The 24,898-nt window shown below is 52.0% G+C and overlaps 1 protein-coding gene across 4 annotated transcripts in view; it reads right to left on the bottom strand.

The window, feature by feature from the left end:
• The window catches only part of TMEM94 (transmembrane protein 94), a 968,231-nt gene extending 965,491 nt beyond the window's left edge, over positions 1 to 2,740 (bottom strand). For 2 of the 4 annotated variants that reach the window (XM_078654522.1, XM_078654523.1), the window contains exon 1: positions 2,423 to 2,740. The gene's annotated coding sequence lies outside the window, so the exon portion shown is untranslated. The remainder of the gene's footprint in view (positions 1 to 2,422) is intronic. The other 2 variants (XM_078654524.1, XM_078654525.1) reach the window with 2 other exon arrangements.
• Between the last annotated feature and the right edge of the window lie 22,158 nt (positions 2,741 to 24,898).

The following is a 24,898-nucleotide window of genomic DNA, read 5'->3' as shown; positions in this document are numbered from 1 at the left end:
TTGGGAAGACGCTTCTCCCGGGGCTCCCATCAACTCACGGGAGCCCCGCGCTGGCACTCGAGGAGGTGGGGTAGGCTCCAGTTCTCCTTTCTCACACCACTTCCTGCCTTCCACGCTTCCTGACCTGCAGCGGCCCCGCCCCCGTCACAGGCCGGCTTGCCTGACCTCCGGGTGGCCGCGGCGGGACAAACTCGGGCATAATGAGGGGTGGGCCCCCCTCGGTAGTTAATAAAAATGTAGAAGCAAGGTGGGCACTCGCTAAGGCACACAAACACGGGGTGGGCACCCATACTAATTGGCATTGAGGCTCTTCCGGGCAACAACCAAAAAAAGATGGCCGCAAATGTCTGAAATTTTCGGAATCGGGGGCGTGTTTTTGCGTTCTGAGTGACGGATGACGTCACAGGGCGAAAGAACGCAAAAAACACACCCCCGAGTCCGAAAAAGACGGGGCTTCAACCGAGTGACGCCCCTCTCCTCCAATGTCTGGCCTCCGTTTAGGAAGCCAGCCAATGGAGAAGAGGGGCGGGTTGAAGCCCCTCTAACTACAAAACATAAAATCTTCGGACTCCGCCCACTGCTACGCAGTGCGACTGTCCTCGACCTAAAAAGTCTACACTTGGGTATTCAGAAGTAAAGGACAAAGTGGATCACAAGAAGGAAAGCACAGAGGGGTGGCCAAAAGGAAAGCACAGGGAGTGCACCGTAAGAAAAACAGGAGGGTTGCCAGAAGGAAAGTACAAGGTGACGGCAGTGCCAGAAGAACAGGGGCAAGGCGGCGCCAGATGGAAAGTAGAAAAGGGTGAGGGTGACGAAAGTAGAATAGAGGGAAGGCGGCGGCAGATGGAAAAAAGAACTCAGGGAAAGCGCCTGAAGGAAAGACAGATGGGTGAAGTTGCCAGAAGGAAAGTACAGAATGGAGTCACATGGAAGCCACAGCAGGGGGTAGAACAATGTTTTGTTTTGTTTTTAGACTGTGGGGCTGTCCCGTCTCCACCCCGGAAGACCTTGAGAGATGTGAGGTGGGGCACCATGATCTGGCTAAGAGAAGCATTTAGTAAATTCCTGGAATTCACGGACAAACCAACAAACCTCTTGTTGAAAAGTACTGTTGTAATTTTAGTTGAAAAAAACTGAGAGGTGTTGAGCTGCTCTGTAATGGGCCATCAGTAGCAATTGTATTAGCTGGGTGTGGGTGCCAAATTGGGGCCAGTAATTAATCGCTACCATCTCACTCACTCGTTTCTGATAAAAGATCACACTGTGATTGCTAACAGCATGTTAGTAATCATGCATTTGCTCTTTTATAGGGGGTAACGACATTTCTACAATGTTTGAATTGTTCAATATATTAAGAAGCACAATGTATTTGGGGTTTAGAGTTTTGCATTTAACCTTGTAAGGACGGGATAAAAAATTCCACCATGCAGTGTATTCTAGATTTAAAAAATAAATTAAAAAAACAATAAGGTTTAAAGTGTCACATATACCACAGATCCACCTGTCTGGTCGGCATAATAATGCGCAAAATAAAAGGCAAAAACGAACATCAATGTTTTTTAAATATGTGTTTATACCTCAAAGTATAGTCAATATTTATCCTTAACACATTTCGACAGCTTTGCTTACAACAGATCTATTTTTGATATGGGATTCATTGTACAAAAAAAAATAACATTGCATTTGGGTAATTATTTAAATAAGACCTCTACCTTGAGATCTCACTTGAAATGTTTGGCTGGCTTGCTGCGTGTTACCCTGCATGTGATCAATTGAAAAGCGATACTGCAAATCATTTTGTTTTCTATATCTGCTAGACGGCGTGTTCACAAAACCCACCAAAATATCTATATTTAACTTGCTTCCACAACTTAACATGATCATGTTTTAGAATCATTGTAAGAAAATAGGTTGGTCCTTTCGGGGGGTGGGTGGGCGATTGAATTACTTTACACACGTGTGTCGGACAATATTACACAGGATTTGATCTATAATATAACCAGGCCTTGGAAAATAAATAATTTTAGTAACAGTGCCCTCTTTTTCTATCTACTAGATAGACTCGTTATACCATCTAAGTAGATCAAAACCAATCTCCTTGAGGAGAGGGGAGTAGATTACTCCGAAAAGGCGGTTGTAACCTGATGAATTACCAGGTACCTGATTAATGTCGAACAAATAAAACGTACCTGTTAATTTGGAATCACCTGCCACTATTCCGGGGTACCACAGAGGGCGAGGAGAAAGCAAAGGCTTAAGGAGAGGGCTTTGACAACAGTGTGAAAAGGGGAGACCGGGAATGGAAGCAGAGGGTTGCAGCTAGGCAGAGGTTACAACAAGTCCAAGGCAGGCATGAGTCCGGGTTCACAGAACAGACAATAATAAAGGGATGACGGGTGCCAATGGAATAATATAGACTTACCTGACAGGTTGTGAGGTCCTGGGCGCACCAAACTCTGTCCTTGCTCGCCGTAAGTACGAGGCCGGGAACGCACATTTAATAATTAATCAATGACAACGGATACAATCTCATTCACCGTACTGGCTCAAAGAATATCTGATCTGGTGGGTCACCTTAAACACCGACCGCCTGCGTAAACCGGACTGGTGTTGGTGCAAAGATTTTTCTCCAAGGCGGCCTGAGTTGACTGGACTCTAACTCCGCCTCGCAGCAGCTTCTGATACACCATCCGCCCCCGAGAACCACCCGGTCTGTACTAGCGTCACTCTCGCGTGTCCTGAGTTCCACTTAGAACGGCCGCCCAAAGTCTTTGAATAGCGTAATGGTGTATCAACTGCTCACGTAATCCGACCTTTTGAAAGAGATAACTCGGCTGGGTATTTCTTATTGACCCTGAGTACTTTATTACCGCCTGGAGTGAGCCTTGGCACCTTTGGAGAGGCGGCTTTGCATGCACACAAGTGCTTGCAAAAAAAGTTGGGGGGACTAACCATGTTAGGCAGTGTATGCAAGTGGTATCATGGTGCGTTATATCACAGCATCACAACCATGACCTCACTGGAAGTGACATCAGATCTTATTTATTTAATGCGATTCTATATAGCGCGAACATTACCCGAAGGTGTCAGAGTGCTTTACAAAAGAACCAGTTACAATAGGATTACATGAGTTACATAAAAGATACAAACAGGAAAAATTGCAAATGTACAAGTTGTAATGTTACACAAGGAAGAGATACACACAGAATAAATTGCAAATGTACAAGTTGTAAAGTCACTCAAGGAAGACATACAAATGGATAAGCTTTAAGTGTCACATAAGAATGGTAGTGAGTACAAAGGTCTACTACATATACTTGTTAGAGTTATCTCTATATACATATATATACAAATAGTAGATTTTTTCAGGATTACATTTTACCAGCGATTAGGCTTGGACAAGTATATATCACATATTTACAGAGTGAACTGAGAAAAAAAAATCAAAAGGGGTAGAGTGCGATAGGTGGGGGAGAAGAGTCGGAGGCTGAGATTGGTGAGAGGAGAGAGGGGGACCTGAGGGCGAGAAAGAGATGGGGCAGTCCAGCAAAAGAGAAATGTCTGAAGGTCGGTAGGATGGAATCCAGTGGAGCAAAGGAAAGGACAAGAATCAACAAAATGGCGGACCCGGGTCATAGGCATCAATGGAAACCATCTCAAAATGGCAAGATGCACCCAGGTCAAGACCCAGAAAACCAGGAGAGCAGAGTTCCATGCTTGGGTGGTAGGAGTGCGGGTAGTTGGGCAAAGTGAGGTATCCGGGGCTTGCGATTTTAATGTTTTTCCCGCATTTATCGTTGCTCAGAGCACCGGGCGCTGCCAGGGCCAGCAACAGCCAGGGCACGACGAGTCCAGCTTGGGGCATCCTGGGCTTGTACAGAAAGACCAACCACTGTGTTGTTTGTGTGGAGTGCTGCTACTTCTGCGCTGAGTTGGAGCCAGGCACTTCTGCGGTGTTGGTACTGCCTGCTGCCGTGTAACGTGAACCCCAGCATCCTCTGATCGCTGTTCAATCTGGCTTATCATGAGTACATTTCAGTGAATTATGAGATACAACAAATTAGATTTTGCGTCTGGGTAGTGCCAAAAAAGTGACGCAACCCTACACAAAATGTGAGCCTCAATGTATGCATTTTTTAAAAAAAAACTCTGCCACAAAGAAATTGGTAACACTGAGAAATGGTGCAGTAAATCAATTCTGCTTATTTGGTTGAAAAGTCTGCATTTAAAACATCTTATGGAGTTAAGGTACCAGCTGCCGAGAACTTTGTGTGGCCAGTAAATCCCAGGGAAGAAGAGTATTTGTAAGATAACTTTGGAGGGTAATGCATTTGCTGGAGAGACCAGTGTATTCTCTAGTTCCATTTATGAATGAAAGTAGCATAGAGGGTAAATGTGGCTCCTGCAAAGTACATCATCTAACATGCAGATGACATCATTTTTATGTTATGTAGCAGGGTAAGTGAGTTACTGCTTTTAATAAAGAGTTCCTTTGTTGCTTCCAGTTCATAAATTGTAATCCTTCTAATATAGCACAGCAAGCTATCAATCGAACAGGGTTCTTATCGAGTGTGGCTTGTCACCCGTTAGGGTCCCAAGGAGCTAGGGGAGGGGGTTCTGCAGTTCAGTCAAAGAGCAAGGTCCAGAGGTCCTTCCTGAATTGAGACAGTGAAGGTGATTGCCTGAGATGTAGAGGAGGGGAATTCCAGGTCTTCTCAGCGAGGTAGAAGAAGGATCTTCCTCTGGCCATTGTCTTGCGGATCCGTGGGACAGTGACCAGGGCCAGGTTGCCGGGATGGAGGTGTCTGGTGGGAGTGTAGAAGGAGAGGCGGTGATTGAAGTATGCAGATCTGATGTTGTGGAGGGCCTTGTAGGCATGTGTGAGGAGCTTGAATGTTATTCTTTTGTTGATCGGGAGCCAGAGGAGGTCTCTCAGGTGACCGATGATGTGGCTGCGGCGGGGGATGTCCGGGATAAGTCTCGCTGCGGCGTTCTGGTTTGCTGCTGATGAGTGCCTGGGTGATTGTTCTTCTGGACTCGGTGGGGATCCACTTAAAGATCTTTCGAAGCAGGTGGAGTGTGTGAAAGCAGGAGGATGAGACAGCGTTGATTTGGGAGTACATTGAGAGCGAGGAGTCAAGGATAATGCCAAGGTTACATGCGTGGTCGGTGGGTGTGGTGGGGGCTCTGAGCACTGGGGGCCACTAGGTGGTGTGCCAGGCAGAGGGGGTGTTTCCAGGATCAGGACTTTTGTTTTGTCAGAATTGAGTTTGAGCAAGCTGTCCTTCATCCAGGTGGTGACTGCCTTCATCCCATGGTGGAAATTGCTCTTGAGGCTGTAGGTTGATTGGTGAGGGAGAGAATCAGCTGGATGTCGTTGGCGTAGGAGACAACGTTTAGTCAGTGGTTTCCAAGGATGGCTGCCAGGGTATGTAACGTTTACAACGACATTTTTACAACGCACTACCATTACAACGCAGGTATTACCACGCATACCATTACAACGCATTGCGCTGGGGGGCGCTCTAGGATAGGGAATAAGTTTAATTTTCTATCCAACACCTTCCCTAGTGTCCACGGGGACTGGAGTTGGAATAGAAAATTATACTTACCACTATCCAGCACCTGTAAGCGCTATGCGTTGTAATGGTATGCGTGATAAAAACCGCGTTGTAAAGGTATGCGTGGTAAAAGTATGCGTTGTAACGTCATACATCCGCTGCCAGAGGGGCCATGTAGATGTTGAAGAGAGTGGGGCTCTGGGAGGAACCCTAAGGGACTCTGCCGCTGATCTCTGTAGGTTCTGAGGAGAACGGTGGAAGCCTGACTCTCTGTGTTCTGCCAGTGAGGAAGGAATCCATTCTAAGGCTTTGCCGCCGATGCCAGCATTGTGGAGTCTTGCACAGAGGGTGTGGTGGGAGATGGTGTCGAAAGCAGCAGAGAGGTCCAGGAGGATGAGGGCTGCGGTTTCACCTCAGTCGAGGAGATTTCAGATGCCGTCTGTTGCAGCGAGGAATGCAGTCTCGGTGCTGTGGTTGCTTCTGAAGCCTGACTGAGAGGTGGGGGCGTGGCTACAGCGCCGACCGGGATGGCTGCGTGAGCGAGTTGCTCCGCGCCATGCCCCGTCTCTTCTCCTGTTGACCGTCGCCCCGAGTTGCCTGGCGGCTGGATTCGTGGCCCAGGGGGCTGGCGACCTGTGGAGGAGCGTTTGGCTCCGTCGGGGCCCTGGCCGGTGGCCGCGGACGGACCTGGTGCTCGGCGCGCTTGGCGAGCGGACAAAGCCAAGATGGCGGCGCCGACTCCCTGAGAGCTCCGGGAGCGGAGCGGTGTGGGGCACCGGTGCGGCTGTGGGCTCCTGCGGAGCACTTGAGCGGCTGTGAGCAGAGCGGGGGCCCGTCGGAGCGGACCCCGCGCCGCAGGGGAGACCGGCGGAGCATTGCCGGTGTGTGCGGCGTGTGTGGCGCCCTTCCCCACCTGATCCTGGGACGGCAGAGGAGCGGAGCCTGCACTTGCGCTGGGCCGGCGGGGGCACTGCTGGCCTGGGAGGCCGCCCACACACTGGCTGACCCGTCATAAGGGCCAACGGGACACAGGAGTGGACAGCTAGCTGGTGGAGCGCTGGGGGGGACGGCCGCCCACGGCGACTCGACATCCAGGGGCCCGGTGCATTGGAGGTGGCTGTCGGCCCGATCGGAGGCGGGGGTCCCGCCCGCTGGGCGGTAAGCATGCGCCGGGCTGGTGGCGTGGTGCCCCACGGCGCGTAGTGTCTCGCGGGGGCCGGGGTTGCCCGGGGCCTCGCCTGCTTCGCTGGCCGCCCCTTTCATGGACTCTGCTCCCCCTAGCCCTGGTGGGCTGCGGGTGTTTCCTGAGTAACTGCGGGGCGCCGTGGAGCGCGCTTCCGGACTGGCTCTGATCGGAGGATTGTGCGTGGGGTGCAGTTGACGCCACGAGCCCCCGCTTGTCCTGAGGATTGGTGAGCTGCGCTCGTGGGGGTGCTCCGCTGGGCGTTTCTGGTGGGCCTCGCCTTTGTCCGGAGGGGCTGCTCGAGTGGCTGAATAACTGCATCCAAGATGGCCGCGCAGGGAAATGGCGACGCCGAGCCATCTGGACAGGGGAGCCGGAGGCCGGAGGAAGTGGCTGGCGGCTTCCCGACGGAGTCCTCGCCGCAAGAACAGAGGCTCAACCTCCGCCTTGACGCAATCTTAGCCGCGATAACTGCTACGAAGGAGGAGCTGCGCCAGGATATTGCGCAAGTGGCGTCCGGGCTTGGCCTGTTGAGGGCGGACCACGCCAAGCTCTCGGACCGGGTGAAGTCCAATGAACAACTGCTCCAGGAACTGAAACCAGCGGTGGTCACGGCGGAGCATAAACTTGATGACGTTGTCCATCGACTGGCGACTTTGGAGCGTAGGGTGGAGGACGCGGAAGGTCGCAACCGCCGGAACAACGTGAGGGTGGTGGGGCTTCCGGAGAAGATTGAGAAGGATGATGCAGTGGCCTACTTGGAAGACTGGTTCCGCACTGTGGTGGCGCCTGAGGGCCTGTCCCCCTTCTTCTCCCTGGAAAGAGCGCATAGGGTGCCCGCGAAGCCTCCCCTGGAGGGCCGACCGCCCCGGCCGGTGGTGGCCAGACTGCTGCACTATAAGGATCGGGATCTGCTGATCCAAAAGGCGAGAGATCGTGGGCCCTTCCAAGTGGACAACAGCAAGGTGACAATCTTTCCGGACTATACGCAAGAGGTGCAGCGGAACAGGGCTTCTTTCCTGTCGGTGAAAAAGGAGCTGAGAGAGGAGGGGATTCAATACTCCTTGCTTTTTCCAGCCAAGCTGCGGATCATCGTTGACGGCAAGACTCAATTTTTCCAAACGCCCGATGCAGCTTGGTCCTGGCTGGAACTGTATCGTGCGGGGACGGATCGGGCGCACAGGCCAGCCAGAGATCGGGAACAACCGGTCAGGGTCTGGAAGTCGCAGCGCATCCGCTCCCGGAATCGACGTCAACGGGCCGAGCGAGAGGCGCAAATGCTGGCCGATAGACGGAGTGCGTTGGAGGCCACAGCGAGCATAACGGGATCGCAGCAAGAGGACGCCTCCAGGGGTTCGGCTTCGGAGAGTGAAGGTTTGAAGACTGGTGATGAGGACTCAGAGGTGGGGGGAGCGCAGGGGCCGGAGGTTACTCCACAGACATCCGATGGTATCTTTAATGGATGAGGCTTGTGGCGGCTGGACTTTGGCATGGCCTGGACGCTCCTGATTTCTATTGGACTGCCAGGTAATGGGCTGCATTGGCAACACGGGGCTATGGGCGCGGGGTGGTTGCTCTGTCGTCCTGGTTCGGGGCTCCATAGCCCTCATCAGACCCTTAAGGTCTTCTGTGGTGTCGACCACAGATTAGTGTGATGTGTGGGGTGTTTGAGGTTTGGAACGGGGCTGAAGCTGGGTTACTAGGCCCTGTCCTGGGGAGGGGGAGGGTGGGAGTTGCAGGGGATGTTTTGAGGGGGTTGTACAATTGCTGCGATGCGGGTCACATTTATTGGCGTGCGCCACTGTTGGGTTTGATGCTCTATGGGGACGTTACCTAATTTGAAATGTGTCACATGGAATGTCCGGGGTCTTCGTACTATGGTCAAGCGCCACAAGGTGCATGCCTACTTGGTGAGGCGGGGCGTTCAGATAGCAATGCTTCAGGAGACTCACTTGACACAGCAGGAATGCGGGGCATTGCAGAGGAGGTGGCGGGGTCAGGTGTTTGGCACGACTTACTCGGCATTTGCCAGGGGAGTGTTGATATGGGTCAGAGCAGGCACGCCATTCCAGGTCACGAGTCAGAAAATAGATCCGGAGGGTCGTTATGTAGTGGTGGAGGGACGGCTGTATGGAAGGGAAGTAGTGCTGTGTAACATCTATGCCCCCAATGCTGAGCAGGCCCACTTCTTTGAGAGCTTGTCGCGCTCACTGGCGTGCTACTTAGCAGGCCCTATCCTCCTGGCAGGGGATTTTAACTCCATTACGGATGTGCAGTTGGACAGGTCACACCCGCCTTTGGTGGACTCCCCAGTGCGCAGACTTGCGACCCATAGGCGGGACTGGCAGGAAAGATGGGGCTTGGTGCATGTATGGAGGGCGCAGCACCCCGACACTCGGGATTACTCCTATTTCTCGGCGCTGCATGATCTGCATGTTCGTTTGGATTCGGTGCTGTGTTGTGAGTCTCTGGCGAAGGTGGTGCGGCACACTGAGTACTTGTCTAGAACCATCTCGGACCATAACCCGCTGCTGATTTCAGTGCAATGGCAGTTGGCGAGATCGGCGGTCCCCACATGGCGACTCCGCCCGGAGACGTTGGAGGACCCAGCGTTCTGCGATACGGTCCGTCAAAGCGTTGATGACTATTTCGCGATCAATGCTGGGTCGACGGCGACCAGAGCGAATGAATGGGATGCGATGAAAGTGGTGGTGAGGGGGATATGTATGGGCCGGTTTCTGACTGTGAGAGGAACCGTGCTGTCTGACCTCGCGAAAGCGGAGACAGTGCTGAGAGGGGTGGAACTGCAGCGTCCGGAGAAGCCAGAGCTGCAGGACAGCCTGTTGCGTGCTAAGGAAGCGGTGGCGACTGAGACTGAGAGACTGCGGTGCTATGACTATAAGTTGTATGCGGTGAAAGTGCATGAGGAACGTGATAAGGTGGGCACGCTCCTTGCGAAGCTGGCTGATCCGAACCCTAGGGGTTGTCCGGTGCTGAGTATACGAAAGGGGGATGGGGTGGTGGTCTGCTCGCAGTCCGCGGTCCTGGAGCGCTTTCAATCCTACTACACGGGCCTCTACACCAGCCACCTCGAAGTGGAAGCCACGGACATTAGCGATTATTTAGATCAGATTCCTCTGCCGGTATTGGATGAGGAAGGGGCCCAGGGTATAGGGGGCCCTGTCACCCTGGCCGAAATTAGAGGGGCGATTAGCCATATGGCGCGGAATAAGACCCCTGGGGTGGATGGGCTGCCGATCGAGTTCTACGCCAAATTTATCGAAGTGCTGGCGCCCAGGCTGCAGGCTGTGTATGCGGAGGCGAAAGACCTGGGGCGACTGCCTGATTCTATGACGGAGGCGCTGGTTGTGCCTCTGCTGAAACCGGGCAGGGATGCTTTAGATGTCGCTTCTTTTCGTCCGTTGTCTATGTTGACTGTGGATTATAAGATTCTGAGCCGTATCCTGGCCACCCGGCTCCTGCCATTGATGACCTCTTTGGTACATAGGGATCAGGCGGGATTCATCCCCTCCAGGAGTACCTCGATGAATATCCGTCGGCTGATCGGGGTCATTGATAGTGCTGCCTTGTCGGATCCGGGCCCGGTGGTGCTGGCGGTTGATATTGAAAAGGCGTTTGATAGTTTGGAATGGGATTTTTTAGATGGTGTGCTGTTGAAGTTCGGGGTTGGGGAGGGGTTCCGGGGCTGGACAAGAGTGCTCTATTCATCGGCTAAGGCACGGGTGCGGCTAGGGACACTGGTCTCCTCGGTTTATCCGGTATGTAGGGGCACGAGGCAGGGCTGCTCGCTATCCCCTTTGCTCTTTGCTCTGGCGATGGAACCCTTAGCGGCACAGGCAAGGCTGGGAGTTGTTTACGACGGGATTGCGCAGGGACTTGACTCGCATTATATATCGTTGTACGCTGACGACTTATTACTGTACCTGGCGGACGCTGGAAGGGCTCTGGAAGGCGTGGTGGATATGCTGGGCAGGTTTGGGAGGCTTTCAGGCCTCAGGGTGAACTGGACTAAAACTTGTGTGTTTCCGCTGTGGAAGGCCACGCTCTGCCCACAGCTCACGAGGCCGGTGGTGTGGGAACCATCTTGTTTTCTGTACTTAGGGGTGCGCATCTACCATGCCACGGCGGACCTCCTTGAGGGGAATGTGGGGCGCTGCATTAGGGCGTTGAGAGGCAGTATGGACTTCTGGGCCTCCCTCCCGCTATCTGTACTGGGCCGAGTGGCGCTGTTGAAAATGGTAGCGCTCCCGAGACTGCTCTACTATTTTAGAACGTTGCCGGTGTGGATCCCGCAGGGCATCTTTCGGGAGCTGAGGACGATGGTGACTGGTTTTCTCTGGGGCCACGGTCGCAGACGGGTAGCACTGACCACCCTGCTGAGACCCAAGTGTGAGGGAGGGATGGCCGTCCCCGACTACGAGTTATACTATTTCGCAGCGCAGCTCCAGGTCCTGACGCAGAACGCGGCCAGAGAATTCAGGGGGCCCGAGGTTGGCCGGGGGGTCGGCGTTCAGAGGCATGTCTTGTCGTCTATCGTGATGCAACAGAGACTGGCCAGTAGGGAAGTCACGATGGAGGAGTGGACACTCAGATTGTGTTGGAACAGATATATGAAAAGGGCTGGGAAGCGCCGGCCGTACGCCCCGGAGATTCCGTTGGGAATGCTCACTGCCTTACCGCACGGGGGTGATTGGTCCCAATTGTTGGAGTGGGAGGACCTGGGCTTGCAGATGGTAGGTGACCTGTATGTGGATGGGACGCTGGCCCCGTTCCAGACATTGCAGGAGCAGTTCGGCCTGCCGAATGGTTCCTTCTTGCTGCATGCGGCAGTGGTCGCGGCTCTGCGGAAGCACCGGGGGGGCGGATTGGCTGAACCGGAGGTGTCGGCGGTGTGCCAATATGTGGTGATGGCTGCGGGCACCGTCAAGGCGGTGACCTGCCTCCACAATAGGATGCTGAACGAGGGTCTGGCTCCGTTGGTCGAGTTGAAGTCGCGTTGGGAGGCCAGCATCGGTAGGCCAATCCCGGACTCTGTTTGGGGTCAGGTGCTACACAGGGCCTGGAAAGAGACAAGGAATGCGAGATTCCAACAGGTGCATTATTTTGTGCTCCATAAGGCGTATTTGACCCCGGAGAGGTTACGTCGACACTTCCAGGTGCTTGACGCCATGTGCCCGAGATGTTTGGAGCCCGAGGCAGATTTTGACCACATGCTGTGGGGTTGCCCGAGGTTAGGGGACTACTGGGCCGAGGTGGGAGACCTCTTGAATGCTGTCACGGATCGGGAGGTGGACTTTGACATGGCCGCGTGCCTGCTTCTTTGGTTCCCGCATACCAAAAAGACCAAGGTGACGAGTAAATTCATTGGGTTGGGCCTGATACTGGCGCAGCGAGAACTCACTTGGCATTGGAAGTCTAAAGAGGGGCCGTCTGCACGGAGGTGGAGGAACGAGTTGGTGAAGTGGTCGGGCTGTGAGAGTGTGTCACGAATGCGCCAGGCGACTAGAACGGGTAATGAGAAGAGCTTGGATCTGGCACGGTCATGGGAGATGGTGGTGCAGGCATTGAGGGACCACTTGACTGAAGGCGACGAAACTGATCACTTATGAACAGGGATTCCATGTGACCGCTTGTTTGTTACAACTTCCTGATAGCTGTCACCCTAGAGCAGGAGGGGCTTGGAGATACCCGCGTTAGCAGCAGTTGGGGGAGGGGGGCTTAGAGTAGGAGTTGTGGGATGGGGTGGGTTGCCAGCGACTTCCCGGAACCGGATGGCCCAGGAACATAGTCGTGTTGATATTGTGATATGACATTGAAGTGACCTGGGATTGGGTGGGGAGGAGATGGTTGGTTGTTTTGGGATAAAAGCAGAAACGAAGTACTACACTTGACCCGTGTCCCGCATAGGGCATGCACCGAGGTACCTCCAGCGAACTGCTTCATTGACGCGCCGCCCAGCCTCCGGGATGTGGGCTAATCGGCTGTGTATTACGTTGCTATAGTGCTGCATGATGGGACCCGCTGGTGCATGGGTTGGTTTGTTGGTTGTGTTTCTTCCTGATTCTGCAATAAAAATATATTTAAAAAAAAAAAAAGCCTGACTGAGAGGTGTCCAAGTTGTGGTTTGTTTCGATGAATTTGGTGAGTTGGGCGTTTATGGCCTTTTCAATGACTTTGACTGGGAAGGGGAGCAGAGAGATGGGTCTGTAATTCTTGAAGGACGCAACTCCTTCACCTTGTAACCCTCACTGTCTTATGTCACAACCGTGAACATTGATCTACACATTTATGGGATTTATTGTCAATGTATAATATGTACATGTGGTGTAAAGTACTCTGATACCCTGCATTGGGATGAGCAGTACTATAAAAGAAAAAAACAAAATGGTGTAGTTAAATTGTAATTTGTGTAAATACTGGAACAGACCAACACATCTGATATTCTGACAGTGTTTGCATATCTCTTATATACAGGGATTGAACAAAGTAAAAAGCATGCCTCTCAAGTATTTTAAGTGATAGTGATGGAGCAAGAATTTGCACGTAAAGCGGCTTGCTTGTACTCATGAACCTCGAATAACCTTAATGAACTAAATCAACTTGTTTGTCTTACTAATTTCCCTTTATTCTGACATTTTTGGGTATTTGAGCGATGCTTGCCTATGTGTTTATTAACATTAACAAAGCTTGCCTCTAAAAATGGCCGCTGCTTGGCGGGATTTTCTTCTGCGCATGCGTCGGTCACAATCACGTGACGTACTCGCAGTTCTGGTGGGAACTTTTCGCGCTTGCGCACTTGACTTAAGATGGCCGCTTTGTGTCCTCACATGCCGAAGCTTGTCTTTCCGCTTTCTGCTTTCTGTTCGTATCGCATTAATAATAATGCTATAGTTAATATAAAGTAAGGGGAGTCATATAGGGATTCCTGGTATACAGTGTAATCATTTATTTCCTATGTTCTAAATTGTTTTCGCCTACTTTACATGTATTGAAAATCCATGAGCATGCGGGATGAAAATACTCCATATTGAACAGCCTTTCTGCGCATGACAGTCTTCTGCCGGTGGCATTGAAACCCTGCCAAGCCAAGGTCCCAGCCAAGATGTGCCTGGGAAGATGCACCTTCGCCTAGCAGAAAAAGCTGAACTGTTCTAAATGTATCATAATTCATAGATGCACTAGTGTAACGTTAAAATGTATGTCATGGGAACCCCAAATTCAATAGGCGGTCCCAGAATATGCTAATTAAGTCTTGTAGAAGTGAAATGTGGTTGGTGTGTTGACCTGGCCTACTTGTGGACCAATCGAAATTGGGGATTCTTACACTAGCAACATTGGGGGGGTGGTACACTGACCCAAAAACAGTATAATTAGCCTGGGTTTAGCTAGAGAAATTGTCCGACTTGTCCGAATAGCTGACCTGTCACTGACCCAACGCACTCAATAGGTGACTGATACAGACTGCTGCGGAGCACTCTGTCCGTAATTTCCAGAGACCCAAGCGGGGTTTTGAACCTTAAGTGCTGGCGGAGCACTTTGCTGGGAATTCGATAACCCAATCGGGGTTCTGGCTGATCGCTGCAGAGAGGGTGGAGCGCAGGCGTTGCTTCCGAACTGCTGGTGCTGATCTTACCTTGGTGGTCCTGTCCTGATCCTAACTTGCTTTTCCCGTCCTGTCCTGGGGTGTCCATTCTGCACCTGCTGGCCTACTGGCGACTGTCGTATCCTTGGGGTTTCTTCCCGTCCTTAACTGACCCGTGGCCAGGGTTGGTCTTCACACCATACTAGGTAAATATAGAGCTGAGAAATCTATTCTGCATCTTCTATGTTTCCTTTCTTTGCTTTAATAAAGTCATACTCTTGCATATTTGATTTTCCATGCTATTCGCACCACTAAATAAACAGGTCATACGTTATCATTGTTATTCTAGCATGTTCCATTTCTTACCCATCCTTTAAGTACATTCCTGTTTTCAGTTCATGAAAATACAGTTGTTCCTTTTCTTTACCTTCCCTTAGATAAAATGAAATGTTTACTCTGAGATATTAGCGTGTTCCACTTTTTACCTTCCCCTATAGTTACATGTTTACTTTTCGAGTCTCCATAGACTGATCAAAGTTCCCTTTAAAAGATATATTCTAGTATGTTCCTTAATTTCCCCGTCCTTTAGCTGCTCCACGCCTAGTCTTAACCTGAAAATTCTTACTAGTATGTTCCCTGTTCTTACCTTCCTTTAGACTCATAAATGGTTGGTCTTATATACTTCCTCTATGGATACGTGCGCTTTGTAATCTTGGTTATTGATTGCTTACTCACTGTAAAGCTAATGCTTTCGGAATCTGATGAAGTTTAGATAAAGGTTTTAAAACTTCCCGTGTCTCTGGTTATTATCTGAGTGCAATTATAGACAAAGTACGTTTGGTATCTGCCTTTCTTTACAGCTAGCTCCCTGATCCATTGTGGTCATAGGTACCCGTAACGGTGGATTGGTAAGTCGGGTCCACTGGAAATAAAATAGGAAGGAACAAGGATTGCTGTTAGTAGTGTGCAAGGTCGCCTGATTTATGAATATGGTAATCTGGAAATTATATGGGCCCGATACGTGTATGGTAAAATTATAAGTCGGGAGACCTGCGCGCTCTATCAATAGCAACAAGCTGTGTGCCTTTGTTTCCTCTCCCTTGCATTTGCATCCATGTGTGGGGCTCTGATAGCTCCCAGCCAGGATACACGAACAAAAGGCAGCCTGATAGCCCCTTAAAATTGGCCTTTGTTATGGGCCCAGCTGGAGTTTGAAATATGAAAGCCCCCTCTCCGCCTGCTCGGTGCTACTCAAAATGAAAGCAGACAGTGTACAGGCTCTGTTGAACATGTCCTGGTGTCTGAAAGTTACACCAGGACAAGTTCGGCATATTTCAGTGGGGCCCACTTCTTCCAGAGTGGACGGTGTCCACCATGTGAAAATAGTGGGTGGACGCCGTGCACCTGCATGTGCCCATGACTTGTGACCTGTTTACATTGTAACCTCCATCAACAAATCATTTGATCTGTAGAGCGCGGCTTGTCACCTGTGAGGGTATCCAGGCTCTGGCAGAAACCAAGGGTTCAGTTGAACAGCCAGGTCTTCAGCGTTCTTCGGAAATCCTGCAGGGTAGAGGAGGTCTTCAGGTGCAGGGGGAGAGTTGTTCCATTTTTTGTCAGCGAGGTAGGAGAAGGCACATCCTCTTGTAGGGGGCGTGGGTCAACGTAAGGGTGGAGGAGCGGAGGTCACAGGTGGGTATGTGGAATTTCAGGCGGCAGTTGATAAAGGCAGGTCTGATGTCGTGTAGGGCCTTCAATGCATCATTTAGGAGTTTGAAGAGGCACCTCTTCTGTACCGGGAGCCAGTGGAGTTCTCTGAGGTGGGGGGTGAGGTGGGTGCGAAGCAGGATGTCTTTGGTGAGTTTTGCTTGGGTGTTCTGAAGGGTCTGGAGTTTTCTGATGAGGTGTTTGTCAATTCCTACATAGAGTTCGTTTCTGTAGTCTAGACGGCTGTAGATGAAGGCTTGGGTGCTGGGGTGTCTGGTGCTTTGGGGGAGCCACTTGAAGCTATTTCGTAGCATACGCAGTAATTTCATGGTGTGTTTGTTGTCTGTCATCCTAATGGAATGATATAGTCTTCTTGCCTGAAACACCAAAACAACAGTATCTACTACGGATACTGCTGTTAGTGCTTTTCTCATCTAAATTGGGTGCCCATAAGTACTAACTAATGAATCGAAGTTTACAACTGAGGCTGGGCAACAAATCAATTCAGTTAAATAAAGAAATATATACCCTACAGCAAAGCACACAAGGCTTCACAAGGAAAAAATAATAATTATGTTTCAAACTATAAAGGTTTATTAAAGGTTAGTATCCATTCATAGTCAATATATGAAAGCATAAATCAATATGAAGTTTAAATCAAAGCTATGAGAAAAGGGGACGAAATCGCATAGAGTCGCCTCAAAGAGAAAGGTTTTGAAAATAATTTTAAGGAGAGATGTAAACGACCTGGAAGAAGAGGTTTCAGAGATTTATTCTCAAGATAAAAAGGAGCCCACATTACAGAGTCCTGCACCAATTGACCAAAATGAACCCTTGCCTGGAACACTCCACCGAGATAAGTTCCAAAATACAGAACATGGACGCATACAAATCATAACATCAGGCAGGTAGGTTACAGTAAAGCATTGACATACGGCAAAGAGTAAACAACAGATGACAACAAGAAATGCATAAGTATGTACAGTACATCATCTTTCCCCTTACAAAATCACATTTTTAAAAAATGGAAAAAAACAAAGCAAGTTACACTATTGTAAATAAAAGTCTCTAAACCATGTAGGCATAGACGCATTTCGAGCCGGTCTGGTATTACTCTGGAATGTAACAGCATCACCATTAGAACTATGTTCTGAAAAATGTGAATTTTCATTCAAATGAGAATCAGTGTCAGAATGTTACCCAGAAACAGAAAGCGCTGAATCTGAAGAAGGAATCCCAGAAGAAACTGGAGAACCTGAAACAGAAAGGCAGGTGAAACAACATGCAATGCATTGTTGGCAGGTTTTTCTCAGCACCACCCTCATTACAGTCCAACCACCAAGCAGTGTGGGCGCAAGCGGTGTTGCAGAGACCAGCACGTTGTGGACATTGAACTTAACAATGACTTTTGGAAAGTTGTGATGATCTTTCTGTGATGATGTCACATAGTGGAATACTACAGGACTAAGAGTATTGGCATTTACACGCTGGGAACGAATATATTTAAGGTTTTTCCACACCTGAACGAAATCTGGTAGCAACCCGTGTCCACTACTGGCAGAATCAATAGTGGCTGTCCTTAGGAAGTAGGCCCCCCCGGACAAACAAGTTCTTATCTGGAACACCGTTCTAGAGCTTTGATGCTTTAGATTCTCCATTAAAGATTAAATAACAGAAATAGGCTCTCTTGGACAAATGAGTACAGATTTGGAATATCGTCCTAGATTCTTGATGCTGTAGATTCCTCGCGGAGGATTAGAAAACAGAGATCCCTGGGTGTAGAGAACATGATGCAATATATCTGACGGGTCCTGAAGAAGGTGGCTCCGAATCTCGTTGCATGCCACCGAAACACGTTGACCAAGTCTTTTGGTAAAATCCTACTGAATGTAGTAACCCTGTATTGGGCAATAGATAAAAAAACAACAAAACGTGTTAACTTGTTCAGATAGATTGTCTTGTGATTTGAATGTGTATGAGGTATGAGTGAGTGGTTTGGTTGTGTTGGTTCTCTACCCAAAAATGAATGGATTGTAGTGTGGATAATAATTTATGCATTATAGATCTCTGATGTAAAATTTGTATTTTTTGATAATATTTTATGCTGAAAATAATAATATTAAAAAAAGTATTAATAAGGGGGGAAAAAGTAACACAATAAAAAAGAAAATGAGAAAGTAAGAAATGTCTTTGGTATTTGGTGTTGCCCATGTTGGAATTCAGTTTTGAATCCTTTGATAAAATAGAGAGGTCATAAGGGAGCTTTTCTATAAGTGTTGATTGGTTATTTCCCCTCTTCTCCCTGACCTGAAAGCATTTTCGTTAGAGGGGGTCCCCTAAATACTAATAGCAACCACCAAGCAGTGTCAGAATCAGAAGAGGATTTAGTACTGATAACACCCTTGGACTTCAAAATTTTCTTTGCTTGTTCCTCAGTTAATCTTATCAAACTCTTCTTACTTCAGCAACCCTTTTTAGAAAGCAATGCTGAACCTTTTGACAGCTTCATTACCTGAGCAAGAGACATATATTTGGATTCCTCTTTTTTTACTCTTTAAGGTTTCGTAACCGGTACCCAATCCCCAGATTTAACCTCAACTTCCTTCACATGTTTTGTGGTCAGACTTTGCTTTGCACAAAGCTTGTTGTTCAGACACTGTCTAAAACTGTTCTGTTCTTTGATCTTTTTTTTTTTTTAAAGAATTTTTATTGCAGCAGTAATACATGTACAACCTAGCCCCCAATGAGGGCAGCATCATATTTTCGTGGTGCAAAAGTTCTGATATGGAAAACTTAGTCTAACACGGCCATTCAGCTCACACCCCGGAGGTCGAGCGGCAGTATACAGTAGAGCAGTATTCGCTAAGATTTGTAAGGGCACTCAATAAGAGCTGTTTCTCAGGTAGTGCATATGGCAGCGTTTCTAAACATCCGGTTCCCCCTGTACCTGTTCCAGGGAGCATTGAACAATAACAAACACCTTTCCACCCTCCTCACATCCCCCCCCCTAAACTCCCCCATCTCTTACCCCCCCTAGTCCCCAACCTACCCCCCCTCCCCCACCCCGCCTCCCTGGCGTGTCAGAGGTCCACAAGAGGAAGCTCGATGCCTCCGCGGGCACAGCAGGTCCGGGGCCGACAATCAGGATTAGGCAGTAGGAAAATGTAGTCAACACGTGGGGCGTGGGGCGAACCCAGGAAGGATTTGGGCCGAGCACTTACCCAAGCCATGGTGTCTAAGGGCCAGGGCTACCTGCGGGGGAGCCCTCGCTGTCAGAGGTCGGCATCGTGAGTTCCAGTACCAACCGCCCCCAGGCCCGGGCCTGCTCCATAGCAGTATCAGTGCCTGCCCTAAGTGCCAGTTGCAGACGTATCTCCCCCTCACAGCTGGCCCATTTAGTGAGTTCCGCTCGCCACCTCTCCACTGTGGCCCCCCTATTTGCTTTCCATTGGGACGTTACGGCTCGCTTCGCCAGCAGCAGACCCAGATCTAGGAACTTACTAGTGATTTTGTTTTTCGATGTGTGTGGGAACCAGTGTAGGACGCAGTGTGCCATTGTGGGTTGCAAATCCCTCTCAGTGACCTCCCGCAGATTCTCCACCACTCCTTGCCAGAAGAAGCCCAGCGCCGGGCGGGACCAGAACATGTGCTGGAAATCAGCCACCTCTGCCGGACAGCGTGGGCAGGCCCCTGAGTGTGTCGGGAAATACCTATGGAGCTTGTCAGGGGTCAGGTACGCTCTGTGTAAGATGTAAAAATGCACCAGCTGAAACCTCGCATTGCGTGTCCCTTTCCAGGCCCGTTAAACTATGCCAGACCACGCCGCGTCAGGGATCTCCGTCGTTAGGTCCGCCTCCCATTTCGCCTTCAGAACTGCTAGTGGGGTCTGAGTCTCCGTAGTCATGCGTTTATAGAGGCACGTTATAGCCTTAACCGTCCCCGCGGCCATCACCACGTATTGACAACCCGTGGACAGCGGAGGCTCCGCCAAACCTGCCTTCCAGTGTTTACGGACCGCCGCAGTCAGCGCCACATGAAGGAGGAAGTCCCCCCCCGGCAGTCCGAAGCGATCCCGCAGGAGGTCGAAGGGCATTAGTGCCCCGTCGTCTTACAGGTCCCCAATGGTCGCCAGTCCCTGGCTCTCCCAGTCCTCCAGCCGGTGCCATGAGCCCTCGTGCGGGAGCGCCCTGCAGAGCTTGAGCGGGAGCTCTGGTGCCTACGGTGCCGCAATGTGGCCCCTCCGCAGATATCTATTCCAACACTTCCGAACCGTCGCAAATTCCTGAGTAGGATGGAGGTCTCCCATCGGCAGGCCCAGTATAATCCGGGAGATCACCTGCACCGGCCCCACCGGCTCACCAGATCCGTTCTCCTCCCTCGTGGCTCTCGCTGCCCACTGTGTCAGCCACTGCAGCTGGGCGGCCAGGTAGTACAGCTCGTAGTCCGGCACCGCTAGCCCCCCTTCAGCTCGAGACCGCAGAAGCGTGGTCAGCGCCACCCAGCGTCTACCCTAGCCCCACAGAAAACCGGTCACCATGGTCCGTGGACGACAAAAGTAGCTCGCCGGGATCCAGACCGGAAGAGTCCGAAAAAAATATAGCAGCCGAGGCAGCGTCACCATCTTAAGGAGTGCCACCCTTCTCGCCAGGGATAGGGGGAGCGTACTCCAGAAGTCAAAGTTTGTTTTAGTGAGTCGGATAGCCGAACCGATGTTGCCCTCCAGAATGTCGATGTTAGTATGGTAGATCGAGGTGCCCAAGTACCGAAGGCTCCTCTCCTCCCAGGTCACTCCGTCCGAGGAGTGTGGGCATGGTTCGCGCGCCCGAGTCGGGAACAGGTACGACTTCGCCCAGTTCACTCTGAGGCCCGACACCCTGCTCAACGCCTGAAGTAGAGCCTTAGCTCCCCGCAGTGAGGCCGCAGTGTCCGCCAGGAACAGCAGGAGGTCATCAGCATATAATGCGATATGGTGCACCTGTCCATATACATCCAACCCCTGATATGCCCGTCCCAAACGTGCACGCCCCGCCAACGGTTCGACTGCTATGGCGAACAACAGGGGCGAGAGTGGGCAACCCTGTCGCGTGCCTCTCCCTACCACGCAAGCCTCCGATATTACACCTCCCGTCCTGACCCTCGCCGTAGCGTTCTTGTATAAGAGTGCCGTCCAGTCCACAAAATCCGTACCCAATCCCATGGCGCGCATGACATGAAAAGATACGGCCATTCCAGGCTGTCAAAAGCCTTTTCCATATCAACGGCGAACACCGCTGCCTCGTCCCCCTCGTAGGTGTCAGTCTCCAGGATGTGGAGAAGCCGTCGTATATTAAGGGCGGTGTTGCGGGTCGGGATAAAGCCCGATTGGTCCACGTGGATCAGAGTGGCCATGTGGGGAAGTAGGCGCGTCGCCAAGATCTTGCTCAAGATTTTGTAGTCCAGGTTAAGCATGGACAGCGGGCGGTACGCCGATCTGTCCCAAGGAGGCTTGCCAGGTTTCAATAGGGGGACAATGAGCGCCTCGCCAGTGGTCTTCGGTAGGCTGCCCAGACGTTTAGCCTCGTTGTAGAGCCACGCCAGTCGGGGCGCCAGGAGGTCAGCGTAGGCGTGGTAGAACTCCGTCGGTAGTCCATCAGAGCCCGGCGTTTTATTCCGCGCCATACTCTTGATGGAGACTCTCACCTCCCTTTCATCAATGTTACTCCCCAGGAGTTTCGCAGACTCCTCATCCAGTTCCGGTATGTCCAGTTCTTCCAGGAAGCTCTGGAACTCAGCCTCCAGCGGAAGCACCCGACTACAATAAAGCTCTGTGTAATAGTCATGGAATAAGTAATTTATCCCCTGCTGGTCGAACCGCGCCAGTCCCGCATGGTCCCTGAGTTCGAGAATAACCGAACTGCAGCGAGCCGGATTGGCTAGCCAGGCCAAGAGCGCCCCGGATTTGTCCCGTTCCAAATGCGCACGTCTAAGGTAGGCTTTGTGATCAAAGCACCTGAGGCGCTCCACCGTCGCCGTCACCGACTCCCTCGCCTCAAGGAGTGCCTCCTGAATGTCTAGCCGCTCAGGCCGGTCCTTCTCCAGCAAGCGTAGCTTCTCGTCCTCCTGGTCAACTGCGCTGAGCAGGGTCTTCCGCACCCCCGACCCCGTCGCAATGCAGCGTCCCCGCACCACCGACTTAAAGGCGTCCCACTCGATTGTCGCCGATCCCGCAGTCCCCGCGTTATCCCGAAAATACGACTCTATCTCCGTGGCTATCATGGACCGGAAGACCTGATCGTCTAGCGCCTCTGGGCTAAGTTTCCAGGTGGGAATGCGTGGGCGGTACTGCGACCATCGCAGGTGCACCAGCAACGGGTTATGGTTGGAGATCGCGCGCATAAAGTATTCGCTGTGGGACACCCCACCGTGCACTTCTGGGGAGCACACGAAGGCGTCTATGCGGACGTGAAGTTCGTGAAGGGAGGAGAAGAAGGAGTAGTCCCTGTCTGACGGGTGGTGGGCCCTCCAAGTATCAATTAGCCCCCAACGCCGCTGCCAGTCGGAACGCGCAAGCGCCAGTCTGCTCGCGGTGCATTTAGTAAAGGGGGATGTGACCGGTCCAAGGCAGTATCCGACACACAATTAAAATCCCCCCCCCCAAGGAGCAGAGGGCCCATTAAGAACGGTTCCAGTGTGCGGGACAGCAAGGAGAGGAAGGCAGGTTGGTCCGTATTCGGTGCATATATGCATCCCAGCGTGAGATCCCTCCCATCCAGCCTGCCCCTCACCACTACATACCTACCCTCCGGGTCAATAAGCTGTTGTGTGCATTGAAAGGGTACCCCCGCCCTTATCCAGATAACCACCCCTCTGGCATAGGCCGAGTAATCAGTGTGATACACCTGTCCCCTCCATCGTCGCTGCAATGCTTTCCCTTCCTCCGCTAAGAGGTGCGTTTCCTGGAGGAGGGCCATATGTATGCCCCGCCGAATTAAGAAGGAGTGGATCTTGTGGGTTCTATGCATGGTGTGCATCCCCCTTACATTCCACGTGAGACATTTGTATCCTAAGTCGGGTCCCATGGCAGTACACATTGTAGTTCACACAGACTCCTGAGGGAGCCTCTGACACGTCCAGGACCCACCCCCACCCCGCATACCCAGTATCAAACAGTTCTACCCAACTCCCTCTCCCCAGGACAGATAACCAACGTGGTAACCCCATCCAAACCCTGCAAAACAAGCGTCAATCAACAAGAGTAGGCTAGGCTATGCGGAACGTCAATGCCAGTCATATCCGGAGCCTCCTCCCCCCGCGCCCCGCAAGCATCCAAATGTTCACCCAGTTTACCCCCCCCTCAACAGTGCAGTTATGAGCAACAGAAGCCAGCTGACCCCTGCCACCCTCGCAACAACAAGCAGGACCCCCCCCGCGTCCCAATACCGTGTAAAAGAGTGTCCCATGTCCTCGCAGCCGCTTCATCCAAAGATGCCGTCCGCCGTCTTCGGGGTAACCACCGGGAGATCCGTCTCGGAGAGGCCATGAGCGCTGCTGGAGCCTGGACTCAGTTCAGCATTCTTTGATCGTTCCGAGCCGCTACTGGAGGGGCTGACCTCCCCTTGGCTGATGGCCGCCACCGCCAGCACCGCCTTGTTTCTCTCCTGTTGCCATCCCGTGGGGGAGCCAGGCCGCCGCATCGGTGTCAATTCAGGTGAGCCGCGTCCAGGCGTGGATGCAGCAGGGATGTCTCCATCCGCCGTCCCCCTAGTCTCTAACCAGTACCAAGCCTCCTGCCGAGTGAGGAAGAAGTGAGTGCTCCCGCCAGCAACGACCTTCAGACGGCCGGAAATAACATAGCATAGGGCAGCTGCAAAGCTCTCAGCTTCCGCTTGACCGCCAGGAAGGACGATCGCTGACGCTGAACGTCTCTGGTGAAGTCCGGGAAAATCATGACCTTGCTATTACCCATGCATAGGTTCGGCAGGGCCCTAGCCGCTTGGAGAATCACGATCCCGGTAGTGTAAAAGGCGCGCCACCATCGGGCGAGGCGGTCCTCCGGTTCTATGCGGGCGCGACGGGACTCTGTGGGCGCGCTCCAGAGCGAAGAATGGGGAGAGCCCCTCCGGCGCCACCTCCGTCCGCAACCAGTGTTCCAAGAAGGCCACTGCGTCTTGGCCTTCCTCCCTCTCCGGGACTCCCACAAGGGGGAGGTTGTTGCATCTGGAGCGTCCCTCGCTGTCCTCGGCCCTGAGTTACAGCTCTCGAACTTTCTGCGCCACCTCCGCCAAAGAGGCCTTCAGGGTTGCCACGTCACCTGGAATGTCTTTCATGTTCGCCTCCGTGGTCGTAACTCGCTCCTTCAGCTTCCAGTGGTCATCCTTCAAAAGGGACAGGTCAGTGCCTATGGTGTCCATTCGCTTCTCCAGGGCCTCCCGCGACGCCATAATGGCCTGCATGATGTCATTCAGGGAGGGGTCCCGCGGCGGGGCTGAGCCCCCAGAGCCAGATGCCTCCTCTCCCCCCGGCATCGTGTGACCCGGGTCATCGAGCTTCAATACATCAAACCCCTTTTTCCGGGCCCCCCGGACCATCGCGTGGTATGTTTCGGGAGCTCGCTCCAAGTCACCCACTCAGGCCCAGTGCGCCGGGCCCGTCAGCCCTCAGTCGCTTCCACTGGGGAGCCCCAGCACCAGATTCGTCTCTCCTCGTCTCCTGCAGCCAAGAGCACTTTCACTTCCCCGATAGTGGATGCAGGGGCAAAGCCAGCGCAGGGAGGGCGTCCCATCCATGGACCACAGAGCGGGCTCTAGGGCCTGTCCGAGGCGGTCAACCGCTGCAGCAAGCGGCAGGAAAGTGGGGAGGCCGGCC

This window comes from Lissotriton helveticus, chromosome 7 (genome assembly GCF_964261635.1).
Source record: "Lissotriton helveticus chromosome 7, aLisHel1.1, whole genome shotgun sequence".
NCBI lineage: Eukaryota > Metazoa > Chordata > Amphibia > Caudata > Salamandridae > Lissotriton > Lissotriton helveticus.
Note: the sequence above shows the minus strand (reverse complement) of the source record. Positions and strands in the feature narration are given on the sequence as shown.